Source organism: Euprymna scolopes, chromosome 37 (assembly GCF_053919585.1).
Source record: "Euprymna scolopes isolate OS-2025 chromosome 37, ASM5391958v1, whole genome shotgun sequence".
NCBI classification, from domain to species: domain Eukaryota; kingdom Metazoa; phylum Mollusca; class Cephalopoda; order Sepiida; family Sepiolidae; genus Euprymna; species Euprymna scolopes.
In genome coordinates this window covers 12,316,829-12,323,719 of record NC_136518.1, presented here as the reverse complement: position 1 = coordinate 12,323,719, position 6,891 = coordinate 12,316,829, and the positions used below count along the sequence as shown (strand labels likewise).

Here is a 6,891-nt window from a genome sequence, read left to right as displayed (position 1 = left end):
TTACGTGCATAAATTAAGTCATCTATAGACATGACATGTTTTGAAGTTTCAGTGCATCGAGCGGTGGTGAATTGAAACTTCAAAACATGTCATGTCTATAGATAACTTAATTTTATGGAGGTAGAAAATATTTAAATAAATATTTAAATAAGTTAATTACAAATAATACGTCCCAAAAATGTTGGGCGACTAGAATATAAACAAAGGGCAGATAACCTCTCCCTCTAAAGCACAGGGAGTAAAAAAAATACCACACTATCGCTTATAAAATAAATAAATAAACAAACAATCATATATATATATATATATAGCATAATCACATCGACACACCAGTTCTCAACAGATCACTGAAGTTAAGCAATGTTGGACCTAGTTAGTACCGGATGGGTGACCATTTGGGAATTTTAGGCGTTGTATGTGCTCTCTGCTTTTCTCAGCATTTGTTTCCAGCTGTCTTGTACATACTCTTTACTTGCCACTGGTATTTAGCAATGTCAACTCTGGAGACATGGGGTAGGAGATTGCACACCTTCTGCCACAAAAATTTCATGCGCAGACACCCCTACATGGGTATCCATGGTCTGTCAAAACCTGAAGGAGCCTATATATATATATATATATATATATATATATATATATATATATATATATATATTCCAGCTTAAAAATATCCAAAAGTAAAAACCATTGAATTGTAGCAAGGTTGTTGATAGTGCTAAATAAAAAGAGCAAGATATTATTTTATTAAATCTAGTTAAACAAAATTACCATAAGTCGCTATAATAAAACTACTGTTTCAGTCTAAAAAGATATCATCAGGTGACGATAAATCTTCAGTCTTAAAGGACTGGCCTTGAGTAAGACAGAAGGTTTATTGTTGCCTGACGATGTCTTTTTAGACAGAAACAGTAGATTTATTGCAGCGACCTATGATAATTTTGTTTTCCTAAATTTGATAAAATTATCTATTATATATATATATATATATATATATATATATATAAAAGGCAAAATTGGCGTGCGCGTTTTTGTATGTCCAGCAAAGGCTTTTTTCACCGGGGTTCTCCGGGAGGAGGTACTATGTTTTAGATCTTTTTATATACTCCCTAGATTATAATATCTACGATTTGCAAACGCACGTCGTATCTACATTTATTTATATCGACTTTTAAAGAATTTACGCTATTCCTTTCTCTCATGTGTTTGTTCGACTTTTTCGTATAAAAGCAAAACTAAGCGAAGGCAGCTTCCCAGCCTTTTGTGCTGGGACATTCAGAAAGCAATTAGCTTTGATCAATGTGGGGGAAACCCCCTCATATCAGACAATAGACAATTGCTATTCATTTGGATACTCCCTTTTTGTAGGGAGTTGGTTTTTCCCAACATCGTGGGGAAGCAAATAATTTAAACGACGGAAAGCTGAACTGGCCTTCAGCCAACGTTCATTTCTGCACCTGCGTATTCACTTAGCAAATCAAGTTTTTGATTGACATCGCTGAATTTGAATGCTTTTCACTTCCTATGGCCTCATAGTGTAGCGGTAAGATGTCACGTTTTCTTTCACTTGTTTTCTGCCTTTGTGTCACGGGTTCTGCCTGCCTGACTACTAACAAACACTTTATTTTTCTTTTACACCTCCAAACACCTGGGCAACACTGGGTACCCCCGCTAGTATATAATAATTTGGGTAAGTTTACATAATCCAGTTAGTTCTTACTTAATGTTCATATAAGGTGTTTTTTGTATAAATAAAGCTGGGTAAAATACAAAGTGACTACTCGGTCATGGTTGACGTTTTAGAAATTCGAATTTGATAATTTGTGCTTAATCAAAGGCATTTAAAAATTTTTTTTTTTTTTTTTTTTTTTTTAGTCTGCTTCAATACTATTTTGGGGGGGAAATAGTCGGGTATATTGCTATTTCTTACGATAATGTTATCATGTTAGGCTATAGCAAAAAGTGAATTTGTAAAATTAAAATTTTTGTAAACTTTCCATGTATAAAAATCTATTGCACTAAAATATAAAAAAAAGATATTCCAATTATGAAAATGGTGAATATTTCGTAATATTTGATATTTTTTGCTTTTTTTTTTTTTTTTTTTTATAAATGGATATTGAACTAAATTTAAATATTACAAAGTCACCTTTTTTTTTTTTCATTGAAATGTTTTCATTGTGTGTGTGTGTGTGTGTGTGTGTGTGTGTGTGTGTATGTGTGAGTGAGAGAGATACTAACAGGCCGCCTGGCATTGCCCAGTTATAAAATACGCTTAAATATTATGTTTTAATTCATGCAGATTTCGTATTATAAAGCTAATTCTGTATTGATTATTACATTGCACCCAATATTAGTGATTTCACAATTAAAAAAAAAAAAAACACGACTTGGGTGCCATCAGCTAGAATTGAAACAAAAACATTTAGATCTCCAGCCTCATCCGTTATACAAAAATTGCATAAAATAATGTTCTTTAACTTTTAATTAGCACATGCACAGAAAACAATGAGCATAGTTGATTTACGCCAGGCTAAGGTGAATGATTTTTTTTACCCATTTTCACTTCTTAGCAGTTATTTTACTGACTAAAAACAAAATCGAAAGTGTGCTACAGATCCAAATACCCTAAATATCAAATTTCAAATCTGTAGGTTAAATATTCAGAGAGGAGTTTGGTAGAGATTTTCGAACACACACCGACAAGGTAATTTATATATATATATATATATATATATATATATTCCCGTGTGCTAAATCGTTTCCATCTTAAATTCTACGCACTTATGCAGAATATAGAAACTATGCATAAATAGAATTCAGCGTAATAGTGAAATGAAACCAACCATCTAATAAAAAAACATAAAAATAAGTAATTTTCAAAGAAATATGCAAATTAGTTAGCCTCCATGTAGTTGCATGCATATTCATGACTGAGTATATTAAAAAGTTTGTTTTAATAATTTTTAAATAGAAATATAGGCTTTTAATATTAGCGTCAGAGCAAGAAAAACTCAATTTTATAGGTGTGTATATATATATATATATATATATATATTGTTTTAACAAAATCAAGACATCAAGGAATAGATTGATAACAACAAATAGTGTATTTCATCGTTAGTTACAATTGTTTCAAGACCATTCGGACAAATTCAAACCCTATATCGTTTGAAAATTTTCACAAGAACAGCCTTTCATCAGACATATTGAATAAAAACACTTTAACAATGAACAATATGGAATCCATTTTCCTTATAAGGAAAAACATAAGAAACTATTTTACCTACATTTCATCCTTCCAAAGTTTTTATAGATATATATATTTAAATATTTTTAAATAGTATAATAAATATAGATTTTTAATTCCTATTATAAAAACGGAATATCTAATATTTAAATTTTGTTAGTTTTTATGAATGGAAATTTACAAATTCATTTTTTTTTTTTGAAATTCAAATGTTTTTTTTTTGTTTTGTTTTTAATTTTAAATAATAACTTTCTATTTATGAAAAAAAATTTTTTTAAAGTTCCAATCTTACAAATGGAGAATTTGTAATATTCACATTTTGTTAATCTTCCATTTATAAAAAATTAATAACACTATTAAAAAAATATTTTCCAGATGATAAAGAAAAAATTAAAATTATAAGAAATAAATTGTAAGATTCTAATTTTGTTAATTTATAATTAAAAAAAAATTTACAATATTTTTTTTTTAACTTCAAATAAAGTTTTAAAAAAATTCCAATTATTAAAAAAAAATTGATTTAATTATTTGTAAAAAATATTTCTTAAAGATAAAAATTAAAAAAAATTTCCAATTATATTATGTTTGCAAATAATATATAAGGCAATACAAATGAAGACTCAACAAACAAAGGTAGATCAATAAGAAGTGTATTAAGAAAAGTATATTTACAGTATATTTACATAATGGTTGTCAGGTAAGAGTCTTGGCTGGAGAACATATCTGCTCTCGGCTCGGCCTTCGGTGGCTTCTGGTTAACACACACTCAGACTAACCGAGTCTTATTATTTATGTGTAATATTATCCACATATGTAAATGAGTGGGTGCCACCACAACATATATGAAGAAATACAAGTGTTAATTGCCTAAAAACAAAACATCTAGTCTAAAATATAATGAACTGCTTTTGGATAAACACCGGTAATCGATTTCCGATTTAAAAAATAGCAGCCATGACTGAGTAGATATTTTCTATTTTATTAGCTGTTCATTAGGTATACATTTTTTATGTAAACATTATTTGATTACATATAGGGTGTTTTAGAACGCTCTTTACTCTCTTTAAACCTGCTTAAGCTTAACATTTACAGAGTTTTGTTTTTTCCTTAAAAAAAACATCCGTTCCCCCTGACTCACCCTGTATTTTCAGATCTGTTTTTAGTCAGAGGTATAAGTAACCAGTTAAAAAATTTTCACTATGGTTGCAGGAAGTGGAAAATAAAATATTTCTTTCTCACACTGAAAATGTGAAAAAAAAAAAAAAAAAATTCAAACTGCATAAAATGTTCATCTTTATTAAATTTATTTTTGGTTCCCCCGACAAAAGGAAGGCGGACCTGTAAATTCACCTTCATTCATTCATCTGTCCGCACTTTTCTCAATAACTACGCCTTGGAATTTCTTGAAATTTTGCACAAACATTAAACATGATATGAGTAAAAATGTAACAGAACGGATTTTCCAGGAAAACTCCGGTTGCCTCCCCCCCCCTCCCTATGGATGACTTTCGGGTTAAAATGGCTAAAATTGACATTTTTGTGCTTATTAAAAAAATTGATGACTTGGATTTTTATAAAACTTTCTGAAAAGTTGTAACTGATTTCTATATAATTTTGTTTGTCTATACTTGGCAATAATTTTTGGGTGTGTCCCAAGGCTCTTTTAGGGCTAATAAAAATGCTCCATTTTTGGGACTCTTTTACCATATTTGTCCAAAATTTTCTGTGCATGTCTATTTAGCAGTTTTGCATGGTGCTAAACTCAAATTTAAATATGTTAAGGCCTTGGGAACTTTTGGGGTTAAGTGGGGGAGGGATGCAAATGATGGACTTAGTCATTTCTTTTTCGCATGGTGCAAAACTCAGATTTACATATGTTAAGGCCTAAAACTGCACTGTTTGTTCATTTTCACCAGGATTTGAAGTCCCCTGGGGATTTTTAGAGCTAAATAGGGGTGGGTGGGTGCTGAACGTAGTCATTTTTTTTATGTCTCGTTCACTGTGCACTCACGGGGGACCATGCATGCTTCACTTGTTCTGTTTGAAATAAAGTCGGCTAGATATCATAATCTCAATTATCAATTTAGATTTTTATATGATACTAATAAGGATGCAAGCTTCCACAACACGTAACACTTATAGACACGTGACATGAAAGCTGTTACAAGCATGCACAAAGTAAATAAAGGGGATTAAATAATTCCCATATTTAGTCGTTTTACGGCATATCAACCCTTTTTTTTTTTTTTTTTTTTTTTTTTAATGCTGAATCCAGTTTTTGTACTTCAGGGTTTTTTATCCTCAAATATTTATTCGTGAAATTTAATGGTTTTTCTTTTTTCATTGGAAAATTGTTGTTTTTGACCTTGCAGAACATGATTGAGTTTTGCAAAGAAAAAAAACCCCAAACGATTGCATTAATGTTGGGTGCATTTTAGGTCTGAAAGTCAGTATCTGGAGCCGCATTTAAATCATTTAAATGGGGGTGATATCATTTAGTTATGTTAGTCTATTGTTTAGAAGTTTTGTTACCTTGGCGATACAATTTATATACAAATATATATACACTTTCTTGGCCTTTTGGTCAAGATCAAAGTGTAGTATCTATCCTTCAGATGCTGCACTTGATTTTCTTGTTCTCTTTCGGTGGAGGAGAAATCCTTCACGACTGAGACAATTTTTATTTTTGTACCTTTTCTCCACGTTAAAAAACGACCCTGGTGTCTAACTCTGTCCCGTGGGGAGGCATAGTAAATAGGTACAAATATATATATATAATATAGAATAATAAAGTGATTGGGGCATCTAAACACTTCAAGGACCTTCCACAGCATTTTTTGGTCAACCGTATCAAATGCTTTATGGAAGTTTAGAAAGACTATGTAGAGCTCCCGGTACTGTTCAATGGCTTTTTCTTGAATCTGCCGTAAGCTGAAGATCGTAGCTATTGTAGATCTTTCATGCCTGAATCCACACTGTGATTTGGTTAGGACCCTTTCTGCCAGTCTGGCTAGCCGAGATTGCACCACTTTGTGGGAATTATCAAACAATTTCATGAAGGAACAAAAGGGAGAGCTGTAGTAGAGAATCTAGAAAGCGAACTCTTGGAAGTAAACCACGGCACCAAACAAGGGTGCATATTGTCCCCAACACTGTTCACCCTATTTCTGACGACCGTCCTAATGCTGCTTCATCAAAGCATCGAAGAAGGTGTCTTCATCCACACACGTTCTGATGGGAACCTGTTTCAACCTTGCAAGACTGAGGATCAAGACAAGGAAGGGACTGATAACAGAACTACTGTTCGCAGACGACACTGCTCTGATAGCTCACAATCAAGCTCAGATGCAAAGGATAGTTGATGCCTTCTCTCAAACAGCCGGGAAGATAGGCCTACAAATCAACATAGGGAAGACAGAAGTGATGCATCAGCCTTCACCAGATAACGAGGCCCCACAAGAGCCTATAATAAGAATCAACGGCAAGATGCTAAAGGTTGTTGAAAACTTCAAATATCTTGGAAGCACTGATAACTGTGCTGACAAAGAAATAAGCTGGCGAATCCAAAGCGCATGTGCCTCCTTTGGCAAGCTAGAAAAGAGGCTCTGGATAAGGACTGGTATCTGGCTATACACGAAGACATA

At 32.2% G+C, this 6,891-nt stretch overlaps 1 pseudogene; it reads left to right on the top strand.

The window, feature by feature from the left end:
• Positions 1–303: 303 nt before the first annotated feature.
• On the top strand, positions 304–420 carry LOC145261287 (5S ribosomal RNA; annotated as a pseudogene).
• The last annotated feature ends 6,471 nt before the right edge of the window (positions 421–6,891 follow it).